Raw genomic sequence first — 14414 nt, forward strand, 5'->3', positions numbered from 1 at the left:
AAAAAGGTACAAGAATAAAAGCACCGATTAAATAGTGAAATATTTTAAATATAAATAATCGAGAACAGACTTCGTCGAAGAACTGACAAAGAAGAAAATAAAAAAGTACAAGCATAAAAGCACCGATTAAATAGTGAAATATTTTAAATATAAATAATCGAGAACAGACTTCGTCGAAGAACTGACAAAGAAGAAAATAAAAAAGTACAAGCATAAAAGCACCGATTAAATAGTGAAATATTTTAAATATAAATAATCGAGAACAGACTTCGTCGAAGAACTGACAAAGAAGAAAATAAAAAAGTACAAGAATAAAAGAGCACCGATTAAATAGTGAAATATTTTAAATATTTCCGAATCTATGCCGAATTAATTTGCTTCGAATCGTCGCCCGAAGCGACGTAATCCGCGGGTCAATGAGCGATCGCTGAAAATCGGCTGCGACAATTATAATCGCGTTGCCAGCCCCAGGCGTCGCGGTCACGGGGGGTGGTGGGCAAACGGTATAGCCGAAAGCCCGTTTAATCGAGGCGACGAGACACGGTCCGCGTCTTCTTCTCTATCTTTTTTTGTTCGTTCCGTGACAAACGATGGTCCCCGGTTAGGCGCTGCGTGTTAAATTGGAAGCAATTTACGGTTATCTCGCGTCGTTGTTCGCAATGTAGAAAGGACCGCGGGGCCGTTAATTAACATGCGTGATACGTGTGATTAGACGGGGGGAGGGGGTGGGGTGTGGGGACCCTTTTATACACCGGGGGTCAGGAAAGTTCGAAATGGAGCGGAACAATGGCCGACCGAGACGCACGGTGGAACAGGTTTCCAAGGGTGCCTGTACTAACCCCGATTGTCGACGTGATTTATAAGTCGCGAGCCGCGCGCGCGCCCCGTTCTTGTCCCTCCTTCGGGCTCCTCGCATGAAAGAGAAGCGGGTTCACTACGATCCCGCGCGGCTGCGGCAGAGGATTTCGCCGTTCCCAGTCATTCATAACCCCCGGACAGGATGATGCTGAAAGTCTATTTGTAAGAGACGTCTAAACACGTTGTAATAGATTTCCGCGACTCGAATTCTAAGCGATATTTATGGACGAATTATTTACAACGATGCCGCAGCTAGACGGCGCTGCTCGGTCGTCGAGTCAGTCGCTCGCGGAACTAGCCCATCGATTTCGAAACGGACTCCCGCGATAGCTCGCCTAAGGGATATTCAAACATTAATTTACCGCGCGAGATCGATCGTAAACTAGGGATTGCTGTGCGAAATAAAAATTGTCCGCTTCGGTCGTGGAAAGGTCGGAGGAGCTTCCTTTCTCGACAATAGAGTTTCAGCGCATTTCGCGCGCGGATCGCGGATCGAGCTTCGCTCGCGTCTAGCGGGCGAAGATCGGTGAATTTTGGACAAATCCGCTTTTCAGAGAGCACTTAATACTTGCAAAACTGGCCAAAAAATTTTAGCGACAATCCCATGATTATGTTAACACCCGGAAAGGGGCGATTCCCGAGGAACCCACGAGGATTCCGCTCGCCTCTCATTGGTCATCGTTTTTCGTTGATAACTCGCAAAGGAAGTCGCGGATTCCATTTTCGTTAAGGAAAAAGTTACTTCAAATAACCTCAGGAATCATCTTGTACAACGAAGTTAAATGAAATGAAATTCTTCAAAAAGGGCATTAATACCCCTCGTCGCACACAATACAGCAATGTCTCCCTTACTGACGCTCAGATCGTTCACTAATGTGGATAATTTGGGAAGAGAAGATACGATTATAAGATAAACTGGTTTCGCTAATTTTCGCATTATGAATGTACTTTTGCCACGATTCGGAGGCAATTCGGAGGCCACATGACACGATTCGAAGGCATTTCGCAGGCCACGTGACACGATTCGAAGACAAGCACAGGGAAATTCACAGCGACCCGAAATTTGACATTTCCGGGAGAAATTTCTATATTTGTATTCTACGATATTTATACAACATAGCGTTGTCATGCGTACAGTAATGTTTCCCTAACTGACGCTCAGATTGTCCACTAAAATGGATAATTTCGACACTTTATAACTACAAGTGGACAATTTATAACTATAAAAATAAAAACCGCGAGGCTCGAATAATCGTATCTCCTCCTCCCAAATTTTTGTTTACAAAATAAGGGAAAACTCGGGAGAATTCACTGCACCTTTTAAAATGGAATAACTTTCTTAACATTGGTCCAAATGACGCGAGCTTTTTATGGAAATGTTAGACTGACTAATTTTATAGTAAATTAATACACAGTTAATTACACGCTCTTGTAATCATTCGAAATTACAATTACAGTAAATTCTCCCTAATTGTCCCTCGACCTGGAAACGAAAATGTACAATTTGAAAAGAGGAGGTATTATTTTATATTTTACAGTTACCGACAATCGTCGGCTATAAAAATCGAGCCGCTCGAATAATCGTATCCCCTCTTCCCAAATTATCCATCTCTGTGTCACAATCTGAGCGTCAACTAGAGAGACATCACTGTATGTCGACAACTTGGAAGCAACGTAACAATATACGCCGACGCTTTCGCCGTTCTCAAAGCTCGTTGTGATTCGACTAAAAAGTTCCTCCCACGATTTATTTATCACGGAATCGAGGCTGCTCTCGCATCGACGATTTCGTTCGGGGCGAAATCAACCCTTGAGACGGAGGCCAGCCGACCCTCGTCCGATCGGCGCCCGGCAAATCCTGCGGATGGTTCGGACACGAGATTCGAGGATCGTCGGCAAAGTCTCCGTGTAAGAGACTCGCCGTGGATCGGTATCGTCACGGATTAGATCCGAGGATTGCATGGCGGCGCCGGCGGGAAACAAGTTGGTCGGCTCCGAGAGGGAAATCAAAGGGAGCAAACATTCGGAACAGGCGATGTTGCCCGACAAAGAGGAAGAGGAACAGTTTAAGGGATACCGTCCATTAGTCGAATCGTGCATCCCGCTCGAAATTTCGCGATGGCGTCGACAGCAGTGGCGGCGGCGGGAGCGTCGGCGTAGCCGGGGCGCGTCTTTCGGCGAAGTTTGGATCGGCGAGCATCGATTCGGATCAAAGGGAACATTTGATGCTGTAATTCGGCGTGGCCGGCCATCCGGCACAGAGCCGGGCCCCGGCTTGTTCCTCCTGTTCCTCGTGTAGCCGGTAATCGGGCTCGCGGCGGACAGGGTCGACCCTCGGCGCCGGTCGGCGCGGCTCGGCGCGCGGCGGTTCGTTATCGACAAAGACGCGGGATTCACGTTTCATTTGCGAATTTATTTTTACACGGGCCGGGGGCCCCCGGTGTAAAAGCGGGCGGCTGTGTGCGACCGATCCAAAGGTTAGCGATGCGTGTTTCGTCGCTAACGGATTCGTGGGCTGACCGGGCGCTCCTCTCTCGGCCACCCGCTCGCCCGTCCGTCCGGCAGCTCGCTCGCTCTCCGAGCGCGGAGCGGAGCGGAGAGCAGCCAGCCAGCCAGCCAGCCAGCGCACCGGCATGAAACCGTGAGGGGCGGAAATGTGCATAAACGTAAAAAAAAGCCGAGGCTTTGTTAGTCGCTTGTACACCTTTTTGCCGCACGCTAGGAACAGCCAGAGAACGAGAACTCCGCACGGTAAAGCACACAGCGAGCAGGAGAGCGCGCGGTGGAACCGCGGGGGTTGCGGCGGAGGGTTCGCAGGGGGATCACCGGGGGGAGGAACAGAAGGACGGAGGAAGAGGGTGGCAGAGAGGGAGAGAGAGAGAGTGAGAGAGAGCGAGGAGGAGGAGAGAATCGTGGGGAGAGAGAGCCTATCGATTTTTTTTGTCCCCAAGCGACGAAACTACGGGCGGACGGGGCGGCGGGAGGGGGTTGGTGCGTGGCACAGAAACGGGCAATGTAAAAGCCCACGCCGGGCCGCGCCGCACCGCTCCGCACCGCACCGCGCCGTCCCGTTACACCGCACGTAGTGTATGTAGTTACGTTACATAACGCAGAGAACGCAGCCACGAGACTTTCAGGGAATCCGTGGCACACGAGAACGTTTCCCGCGGACCCCGCATCGTTTAATTGTTTCCACTCGGTGGTTGCGCCGTTCGTTCTACGCTTCTGGCGGGAAACACGGTTTCCCGACCAACATTCGGCCACTTAAATCATCCCCCGACCTTTCGCTGTTCTTTTTCCATCGCAGAGTTTCCACGCATCTCGATGAACACGTGCTTTCACGTCGGCGTCATGGTATTCCGATCATCGGAACGCTTCCGACGACGGAGTTCGTCGTTATTTAAAATACACAGTAGTTTTTCTTAGAAATGTTCGGCGGTCGGAATCGAAACCGGCAGATCCGAGAATACCGAGCCGCGATTTTTCGGGCCTCGCGGCTCGTTTTTAGGGAAACTCGGGGCAGCCGGCGGAAAAAGACGGCAATCAACATGCCGGTACATTAATATTGGTGTGCGGAGTGTCCCAAAATTATGGTATTTCCGAGAAATGAGGGATTCCACAGGTGATTTGAAGCAACTTTTTCCTTTACAAAAATTTTCTCCGAGGCATCGTTCATGAATTATTCAGAAAAAATACTGACCAATGAGGGGCGAGGAAGTTCACGGCAACCCGAAATTTGGCATTTCCGGGAGAAATTCGCTGCGCGTTCGCGCGCGAGAATAATGGAACCACGATTATCGTAATTAATCGACAGACGGTCTAAGCAATTTTGGATCTCCATGAGAGAATTTTCAACGTTCGAGATAGCACCCTGTTGACCGTAGCTGCGAAGAAAATTATAGGGCAAGGGGTTAAAGGCTCGCGCTCCTCTAATCTGGTTACAGCAAATATTTGCTTCCGAGACTTTAATGCAAAAGTTTGATAGAGAAGTTCGTTCGGGGCATCGCAATTTCTATAATCTGTCGGAGGGGACGTGCCGGAAATTCGATACCGGAAACTAAGTGTTTACTAAGTAGCTTCTGAAAAGTATTTACCCAGGGAGACTTTTCAATCCGGGTACATGATTCAGCGATCGAAATTCTTGCTCCGGGAGTTGATAGATTTGTCACCCTTAACTTTTACCGTCGCGACGGGACTCGGTGAAAAGGTGGCAATAATTATCTAATAAAAAAAGAAAGACGAAACAAAACTAGTTAAAAAATCGTGCGGTAATTTCAACGTTCGAATAAATCGCGTTCACGACGATCGTTCGTGGCCGGGTCGTTCCCTCCCGTCGGAGGGATAATCGAAGTTCATTAGGAGAACTGGCGCGAAATAATCAATGTGCAAACTGAAAACGGCTATTCGCGTCGGGAGAAGCCGGCTGAGCTCCTTCGAGCGCACGCATGTGCAGTTGTTTTAAAGCGTTCGGGTAGATCGGGTGACGTGCGTGCACGGCAATTTCCAATCGCAATAGTATGTCATCAGGAATACGACAGAAGGTCTTTTTGAGGGTGCATGCAAAATGACCGTTCGGCCGCGGTTCACGCATGGTTTCAGGGCTGCTGCACGAGGACGGCGAATAATGACAGGAATTTTAATTAATTGCCGTAATAACGACGCGCCGCGCACGCTGCACACCGGACAATGAATTTGCATTTGTTTTCGCCAACAGATCGCGACGATCCTTGGTGTATTAACTCGACCGTTCGTTCGTACGTTCGTTCGTTCGGTCGTCTGATCGTGCAAGCGTGCGCGCGCGCGCGCGCGCAAAGCGGAAGTACACGGAGAATCGAAACGGAATGGAAACTTTTCAACGAAGCGATCCACGAACGACAAACAAAACTCTCCGCTGCTATTTTTACCGCGGATTAATTTATTTATTCATACCGGATAGACCGCGATTACATAAAACAGGGTTGCTCGCAGACTAACGCGAATAGATGCGCGATCGCAACCGGTGCCACTTTTAAGCCGTAGATCTTCAGACGAAACTGGATCCCTTAATCGTTCGAGGATTTTTCAGCGAACTCGGCACGGTTCTCTCGGAAGACCAGCTTCCGTATCGGACGCTTAAATGACGCTAAAATAATGAAGAAAAAGATGCACGAAATTCGCAGTCCAGTTACGTCGCACCGTGGAAATTCTATTGTTAACGCGACGATCCTGTTTCCGTGTTGTTCCATCGCCGACGACGACGACCGATTCCTCTGAAGCGAAGATTGAAAACATCGCGTACGGAGAACGTGTCTCCGCGTGGATATCTCATTACGCCAAGAGTCGTTTCCGGTGGGAAAGATTCGCGTCCCGTTGATACGAAATAACCGCACGATGGCTGCGTGTTAGCGAAATGATACGGACGCGATTCTTTGTCGAGCACCAGTCCGGTGAAATTCAAGAATCTTTAAATTTCCCCGTTTCCGGGAACGTAGACGCTCGGATTCGGCATCCTGTGCCGCACTCGATGCCGTAGAAAGCCCGCAGTCCAATTTCCTTTCTGCCGTAAAACGTCTTCGCATGCGTCCGATAAAATTAACTCGATATCCGCGTCTGCTAATATTATACCGACGACGCGTGTTTTTAATTTTCTTGCCAAAAGCAGGAGTCTCGCTCGGGATCACCATCTTCCCTCAGTTATTTCGTCGAGTATTTCTAATATTTTTATCGTTCAAAATTTCATTCGTTCGATTCGCCTGTCTAAAAGTCGCGTAAAAAAAGATTCGGGAAAACGGTGCTCACCGGAGACCATGAAAGAGATTCGGGGCTTTTTTCGAACCGTTCGCCGCCGGCATGAACGCGCGAAGATCGAGCAGTTCAATTGCGAACAGTCGCGAATGCAGAGCCAGGCGACGCACGAATCGCGAAATCGCCGCGCAGCGAATCCTCGCGAAGGAAAAAAAAGTCGCGGAGCAACAATTTCCTCGCGCGAGGCAGCGATTTTCCGAGAAAATCGATTACCGCTCGACGCATCGGGAGCGGTCTCGCGACCGAACAGATATTCGGAGACGATTTCCTCGGAAACGGAGTCCTGCGGCGGCGCCGCCGCGGCCGAGGGGAAGGAAGAATGCGTTTCGCGTGGTCGATGCGTGTTTTAACCGGGAATCATCCCCTATAAAACTATTTCGGAGAGTCGTTGCCCCGCGAGATGGATAACTCGGTTTAACTGGATCGTCGTAGCGAGCTCGGAAATAGCGGGCGAAGCACCGAGAGAGATCGCTATTTTTACTTTCTCTTTTACGAGTCGTCGACGATTCTTATCGCGGCGTTTCCATTGTCGCCGCCGATGTTTCGGCTCTCGGATACGGCACCGTCTCGATTCTAGACGCACGACGCGATCGTTATATCTCGTTCCGATGGCCCAGCGAGACTGCCACACCATTTCGAACTTCTAATTTTAGCTGAACCGTCGCACTTTGCGTTTTACGCTATAATAATTTGAATTCCCCCGATGCTTTTACTCTCGTCGCGGGGGAGGGAGGACGACGATATCTGCTTAGTTTTGCCGCGCATCAAATCCACGGTCTAATTAAGGCTATCATTCCGTACATTGTTCCGCGAACGAGCATCGAAGTGTCCCATCGGAGAATGTTCCGGGAACTTTGCGAAAGTTAATTTCGAAAAATTCAATTCAATTACGAGAGGCACTCTCCGTGGCGCAAGGTTTACAGCCGTGGACATTACGCGTGGAACGACTCTTTCTAAAATCGGACCGAATATGTTGAAATTGAAAGGTATAGCTTCGCTGGTTAATGCGCGAACAAATGTTCGTCGAAGTTGTAACCGAACGCATTCACGAGAAATAACAAGATCGCGTTTTCTCGATCATTTTGCGCGAGCATGACGAGAAGAAGATACCCGTTTGGTCCGATTTTGAAACAATCGTTCCGTGTTAACGCCCAGCGGATGTGCATAATTATTGTGACTCGGAAGCAACTTTTACACCGTCACCGGCATTTAAACGACGACTCGACAAAACGTCGTATCTGCTTCATAAATATTCGAACACGGCGTTTCGTTAAGTTCTCGTTTAAACGTCGCCAAAGATGTAAAAAAAAAAGAACTAATTGGAGCGTATAATTATTCTCACCGCTGTGTAACATTTTTGTCCAGTATCCCGCGAATTTCCGAAAAATTTAGAGACGATTCGAGAAAATTCCGAGAACGATCGTGTCCGATGGACACCGTCCATTGCCGAGGAAAAACGCGTCCACCGTCCGAGCAGTGCCGTACCACGCCTCGATTTACGATCGCGCGCAATTTGCCGGAGTAGGAGGTTTAAGATCGACGGGCCGTGGGGGTGGCCGGTGCCGGGGGGAGGAGGGGACCGAAGGGCGGCGAGGGGATTTACATCGGGCCGGCAGATGTTAATTTCCCAACTGTTGCTATTTACGACGACGCGACGGTAAAACCATTTGAGCGCGTTTCGTTCGCGCGGCCTGCACCGTTCGCCCCGGCTCGTAGATGCCGAGACAATGAAATTTTAACGACGCCTCGATGCTCGTCTACGCGGCGGATTAATCCTCCGAAATAGACCCGCGTAAACCGTGTTTCGTTCGATTTTAATGGCCGTTCCGTGGATAGGGCCGGTCGCGCCGATCGAAAACACCTGTTTTTCGTACCGCTCGACCGATCCGGTGCGGTGCGGTGCGGTGTCACGGAAACCGGACTGCGCACACGCCTTGCCGGAACGAAATAATTGAAAACGGGTTGGGTTTATGCGGGCTTCCTGAGACCCGCGCGCCTGGATCGGCTGGAATCTTTCGAGGCTCGGTCGAGGTGCGTCGTTTGATCGATCCTCGCGCCGCGAATTTCGCGATTTTTTCTCGGATTTTTCTGTCGGGCAAATTCTAATATCCGACGATTATTCTATAAAAATTATTCTGTCCAGCCAAAATATTTCTCGTTGTGGAAATAAAAGGCAAAACTGTTCCGATACGTCGGAGTACAGTAAATACAGTAATGTCTCTCTAATTGACGCACAGATTGTCCAGAAAAATGGACAATTTAGGGAGAAGAGAGACGATTATTCGATCCTTGCGGTTCATTTTTATAGTCGAGAATTGTCAAGAACTATAAAAACGAGCCGCGAGGCTCGAATAATCGTATCTCCTCTTCCCAAATGATCCATTTTAGTGGACGATCTGAGCGTCAGTAAGGGAGACATTACTGTATTCCCAAATTGTTAATTTTTGCTTACAAGCGGAAGGAAAATTGGCAAGAATTTACTGTTATTCGTTTGACAAAAGCGTTGGTAATTTTCGATGCGATGCTACGCATGCGCTTCCATTCGCTATTCACGCGATCGTTTTCCGGGCAGACTTCCGTGAAACAAGACTTCTTTCCCGGTACCGAGGATGCGTCCGCGTAATCTTATCGCCGAACGTTTTATTCTTTTTTCTTCGCTGATTATTTAAAGTCGCGTCACTGTGTGTAACGTGAATCACGCTGGTCGCTCGGGTTGGAACCTCTGCTGTTGACTCGCCGGTTTCCTTTTGCGAGCACCGATTCCCCGTACACGTATCTAAGAACTTCAAACAATCGACAACAATGGAAACGTTTCGCCGATCGGAAAAGCGAAGCGGCGAGTCAACCAACTGGCAATTCCGCAACGTCCGGGCATCCAGAAGACTGAGGTGACTCGTGATTGATCATCGACGCGTTGATAAAGCAGATACAGGGTGTCCTAAAATTAGCGTACAAGCAACGAGAGGTTCCCGAGGTCATTTGAAGCAACTTTTTCCTTAGCGGAAATGCAATCCGCGGCTTCGTTTGCGAGTTACCGACGAAAAACGGTGACCAACGAGAGGCAAGCTCTGCTGGCGCGAAGCGACCGAGTCAGTGGGCGGACGAAGCTTAGTCCCGCCCACCGCATCCCATTGATGACCGGTTTTCCGTTGATAACTCGCGAACGAAGCCGCGGATCGCATTTTCGCTGAGGAAAAAATTGCTTCAAACGATCTCGGGAACCTCTTGTTTCTCGTTTATACAATAATTTTAGGACATTCTGTAGACGCGACGACGCGAGTGCTCGGAAGAACGTTCGAAAGAAATTTCGTTTGATATTCTCTTTCATACCGAACTCGGGAGGAAACCGTGGTCGTGTTCGATTCAAGTTTCGTCGGGGGTTGAATGCCCCCAAGATTAGGGTAGATAGAGTCGTTACTTAGCAGGTATTGTACGGCGGGGGACTGCCGGTGCTCCGGTCCTAAAATTAGGAGTTTCGGTCCCCTATCTCTCCGGAGAGCGTCATAAATAAATGTTCAAAGCTCTCGGCACGCCCGGCCACGAAACGATGATCCCCGAGCGGTCCGAACAATTCCTGAATCACGGTATTGACCACGCTTCGAGGGGCATAGCCGGCCGGTCGACTGTTAATAAACTTTAATGCCCACCTGTCGCGAACTACACGGCCGTTGCATAACGATAAACAGTCGCTAACGTTCGTAATTGTATCTAACCGACACCTAATGCGGGCTTATTAGCTGGCAGACACGGTGGGGCCCTCGTTACGACGAGTGACGCGCTCGCGCGCGCGCGCGCTAGCGCTAGCGCGATCTTTGTTTGCATCGTTGATTTATGTGTTGTTCCATTACCTGGCCTCCGCGCGTTCCCCGTCTTCGTAAACACGACGGAACGGGGAACGGGGCCCCGCGTTCCTTTCGTCTCGACGAGGGGAATCCATCGGAATTTATGGGAATTTATGGGAATTTATCGACATCGTATCTCGCCACCGGCGCGGCCCGGCGCGGCGCGCCGCGGCGGCCAAGATAAGAGCCAGACAAATGCTCGGGCCCGGCCGATATTGTTGCCAAACTTCCTACGTCTGTGGCACTCATAAAAGCACTGGAAGACGGCCCGCCCGGCCGCCATCCATCCTCGGGCTTTCCTTATGAACGTATTAAACTTCTTCTGTTCATAATTCATTCTGTTTACTGATTTCGGCCCGGGGAAAAATTGCCTCGCACCGACCGGAGGGACGATAGTATTAATCAGCGGCAGCCAGCGTATATAGCCCCGATAGGAAGCGAATACATTCTGTACAGGATCGCTGATTTACGTCGTTCGTGCATGAAATTCTTGATAGAGTCGCGTGAGAACCGTAGGACCGACCGATCGAATTTATTTTCCCCGTCGCTAAATAAAATTCTTGCGGCGGAATAAAGCTGTGTATCTGCACGCATCGACTGGGAATAATATTGTACGCAAAATCGCAAATCGTACTAGGTTACGATTGTTCGGATCGCAAAGATACATTTACCAGTTATTTATTTAATAAAGATATATTTACGATACTCGATACACAGCAATGTCTCCCTAACTGACGCTCGGATTGCGCACAAAAATGGACAATTTGGGAAGAGGAGATACGATTTTATTCGAGCCTCGCGACTCGTTTTTGTAATCGTTGACAATTCGCAATTATAAAAATAAACCGCGAGGCTCGGATAATCGTATCTCCTCTTCCCAAATTGTCCACTTTTCTGGACAATCTGAGAGTCAATTAGAGAGATATTACTGTATTTCGGTATACGAATATATGTGTTACCTGCGGCAGATATTACGACGCGCTCTGACGTTAAAATTCAGAATAAACGTGTTATTGCTACATTCACGAGCTAACGTGAAGCTAAAAAGATAATGTGGACTGGCTAACACGCGTGCATCTACGAGTGCATAGTGAACTCGTCGATTCCATGGTTAAATGGCCTGGATATCGGCCGAAAGTCGTTGATACAGACAGACAGACAGTAGACGAGCGTATCAGTCTGATAACTGGATCCAGCATCTTTATCAGTGCGCGGAGAAAAAGGCGTCATGGATGAGGGGAGGAGGGGGCAAGGTTGTTTGACGGATCGCGAGGAAGTTGAACCCGCTTGCGAAACCGCGCCGCGACGCGGCTTGATAGCAGTCGCGCGATTCGAAGAACGTCGCCTCGCATCTCCTCGCCTCGCCTCGCCTCGCCTCGCCTCGCCTCGCCTCGCGCCACGCCGCGCGTTTTCTTTTGCATGCGCGATTGATTTCGCCCGTATTCGACGAGGACACAGCGCGAAAGTGGGCCGGCACAGGTGCGTAAGTATGCAACACGCGCGGCAAACGTGCGAACGCAGGGGCCAACGACTCGCTGTCCTAAATCTGGCGCGCTGCAACGCGTCGAAAATAAATCCGCGGTCGAACTTACCATGGGAACGCGGTGATTTATCAATCGACGCTCCTGGTGCACGGGAGCTCGTTCCGGATCGATCGCCGCCAGCAATTAGCCGGGGGGGTCCCGTTAAATGTGACCGAGTCGCATCGATCCCGACGATTTCATTTGCCTCGACGATGCTGCTCTATCCGAAACGATCGCTCGACTCTCCGCAGAAATGGCTCCGAGACGTCCGCAAACTGTATACGATCGTTGCGGAGTAGGGTTAAATTCTCCCCGATTTTCCGTCAGCTCGCAAACAAAAGTAAATCATAGCGGAACGGGTCGATGTTCGACTAAAATTAAATACGATTAAATCGTTCGAAGATTTCTGCAGAAAGTACATGGTCTTGCCGGATGCTTGGAAAATTATAAAAATCGTGCGTTGATTTAGCAATATACATACTATGTACGATATAATTCGCATCTCGGTTCGATCATCGAATAAAGTACTGTAAGGCAACCGTTCGTCCGTCCGCCATTCGCCTGGAAAATCCTGAAAAATCGGCAGCTTCGAGTCGGCCTCGCTGCATTTTATCCGCGCGTTGATCTCCGGTTTCGAGCAGCCGGATTTCGAATCGATCTCGACCCGCGAGCGAGGTCGAGGCGAGGGTCGAAACGCGCTGCTCCGTCTTCCCCGGGTACGTTGCAACGGTGCAGCGAACCACGAGGCTCGATCCTCGCGCCGAAAGCTACGAAAAATAGCGGCGCCAGCGAAAATTAAGCCGGGTCCGAGTGTCCGCGGGGAGCAGGAGACGATTCCTGACCAATTTGAAATGCATTGAATTTTTAAGTGACCGCCTTTGTGCCGTTGCTGGGCGCGTTAAAGGCAACTTCCGGTTGGTCTGCGGGCGGGAGCCGCGACGACGGGAGGACATAATCTTCGTCGGATAGGAGGAAAAAGCCGGCCGGGCCGGGCCGGGCCGGGCCGGGCCCGGCCAATCGCGATTGTCGTCGCGCGAAATTCGCCGCTCGCCCTGCAGCGAAAGACGGGATCTCTCCTTCGGGGATGATCGATACCCCCGCAAATTGGACTATCCGATAGCGGCAGGGGTAAACGTACCCCTTTCGCGCGCGCGTCCGCCACCAAAAATAAATCGAATCGAACGCATTCGTCGGCGGAGGCCTTCGCGCTGCAACGTTGAATATAACCGACGACGGGAGCCGACGAGCCGAGGCTCCCGGAGATTCTCGGCTGTTTGCGCTCGCGTCTGTAGTCTTTAATTAATTCCGGTTTCCCGCCGGAGCCGCCTCGAACTTATTTGTTTTTGCTCGCGGATCGCGATAAATCACCGCGACGACTATTTTCATTCCGCATTGCAAATCGGGATTCATTCGAGATATATACGGTGCGCCGCCCATGCGGAATCCTCGAAACCGTATCGAGAGCCGGATTAGCGGTAAATTCCCGCTTGTGAAAAAAGTAACTCGCGTCGAATCTGATTTTGCTCGCACCCTCTTTCGCGGCCTCCCGGCCCCGCCGTTCGATCCGTGGAACACGAGTCGAAAAACTCGTCGTAAACAGAAGATGTCGCCGTTCCTTCGCGACGAGTATACTCGTCGAAAACGGCTAACTGGTTAAGAAGGAATAACTTTTCTATAATAGGGCCCAAACGATCTAAATCTTTTTGTTGGAGGAATTAGTTCGCTAGAAATAGTTTAGAACTAGAATTAATTGGCTAAAAAATTGCTCGGAGAAATAGCGGCTGGCCGGCACGGTGAAAGAATCGAATAACGATGTTTCTAAAATCTTTTTGTCCGAAATTTCTGAACAGGATCGTGCTCCTCGATTGCGTAGGCCGGTCGATCACGGCCAGGGAGCGTGTTTCGAGGCAACAGCCGACGATTTTCTCCGGTCAGGAGGATCGCGTAAAAAGCCCGTAACCTATTCGCGGCGCAGCGGCGTCGTATTTCCACGTTGAATATTCATTTAGCAATTTTCACCGGACGTAATATCTGGCGTTGCCGCGGCGTGCGCATCGCGTGTGGCCAATAATTAATTTAACATCGGACCGGCCGCGCAAATAACATCGATCGTTTATTCCCGGCCGTGTGTACTACATAGCTCGAACACGGTGCATTTGCACTGCTTCATCGCCGCTGCGTACGTAAGTACATGCATTTATCAGATTTAAAAGATGTATGCACTTACGTACGTACGCGCGCGCACTCGCGCTCGCCGTTAATGCATGCACGCGGCGCAGAGAGAGAGAGCTGTATCTACGGCAGCGAATCGAAATTTATCGACTGGCTGCGTGCGCGGCGTTCCTTACCCCCGGGGTTGCTCGCGTTTTCCAAATCATTTTTTCTTTCGGAAAGTTTGTCGGTCGCC

General features: G+C 50.1%; 1 protein-coding gene across 5 annotated transcripts in view; it reads left to right on the plus strand.

Moving 5' to 3' along the window:
• Positions 1–14414, plus strand: part of Mxd (MAX dimerization protein) — a 330355-nt gene that overhangs the window by 15736 nt on the left and 300205 nt on the right. The window lies entirely within an intron of this gene.

The sequence above is a fragment of the Megalopta genalis genome, chromosome 3 (genome assembly GCF_051020955.1).
Source record: "Megalopta genalis isolate 19385.01 chromosome 3, iyMegGena1_principal, whole genome shotgun sequence".
In the NCBI taxonomy this organism is placed as follows: Eukaryota; Metazoa; Arthropoda; class Insecta; order Hymenoptera; family Halictidae; genus Megalopta; species Megalopta genalis.